The sequence below is a fragment of the Etheostoma spectabile genome, chromosome 14, assembly GCF_008692095.1.
Source record: "Etheostoma spectabile isolate EspeVRDwgs_2016 chromosome 14, UIUC_Espe_1.0, whole genome shotgun sequence".
Classification (NCBI taxonomy): Eukaryota; Metazoa; Chordata; class Actinopteri; order Perciformes; family Percidae; genus Etheostoma; species Etheostoma spectabile.
Window position 1 is genome coordinate 8,522,689 of NC_045746.1, and position 1,083 is coordinate 8,523,771.

Sequence of the window (1,083 nt, forward strand, 5' to 3'; positions counted from 1 at the left end):
ATCCAACCTGTCCTGGTAACATTAGGTTAGTCCGGTAGTTATCCAACATGTCCTGGTAACACTAGAATTGTATCACAAGCATATTCAAGCATACTGTAACGTGAAGGAACTTGATGTTGTGGTGCAATTTCTTCATCATGGTCTTAACTGACAACTGTTGATTAAATGTTGTCAGTTGTCAGTTAACACCATGATGAACTGTAAACTAACACCTACCTTTACTGTGTTAGTGGGTGTTTATCAATGGTGCTGTTATTATGACTTTTCATATGTTGGTTGAAGCTTGTGTGTCTACAGTACTATTTTACCTTTCTCACATCCAATTTGCTGCATATCATGTGGTAGCTCATTAGCTGGTAGCGTTTACCTGGTAGCTGCTGACCATAGTTTGCGCCGCATTTGTTTAAAAACTAGAAGCAACTGAACAATGAGCTAATGTTACACATGTGCAGTAAATTACAAGCTAATGTAAACTGCTAGCTACTGTAAGCTTAATGTAATAAAGATGAATTAATGCAATTTTTCTTACCGGTAAGTGTTATGACATCTACAAACATGAACTCTCACAAGTTTTAATTTATTGACAAGGGATGAATAAGAGATAATGACTATTGCTTACATCGTAGCCTAATAGTGTCGGTAATGTTACCTACCATTGCATGTTACGGGCAAAGTGGCAGACAGTAGATTCTCCTCCTGCTAGCAGACATTCTTTTTTGAGTCTAATTTGACTAAAACTCCTCCGGTAGCCCCTTAAATAAAAAACAAACAGTCCCTTACAAAGCTTTCAAGCACATTTTGTGACTGGAAAAAAAGTCACAGTCATGCAATTAAAGTCACACAAAAACTGGGACTAATGGGACCCCATTTTGTTTGCATGTGCATGAAAACACGGGTGACTCAAATATACTCTTGCCAATCATTTCAGTTAGTGGCTGCAGGGTGGTATTAATTTGTTTACCAGACCAGTAGCCACATACTAAATGCTAAGATACACAATACATCTGACAGTAAAAAAAAGCCTAGGGTACTTTTTTTGTTTTGTTTTATGCCGTTAACCTGATTTTAGTTGACATGTGACTT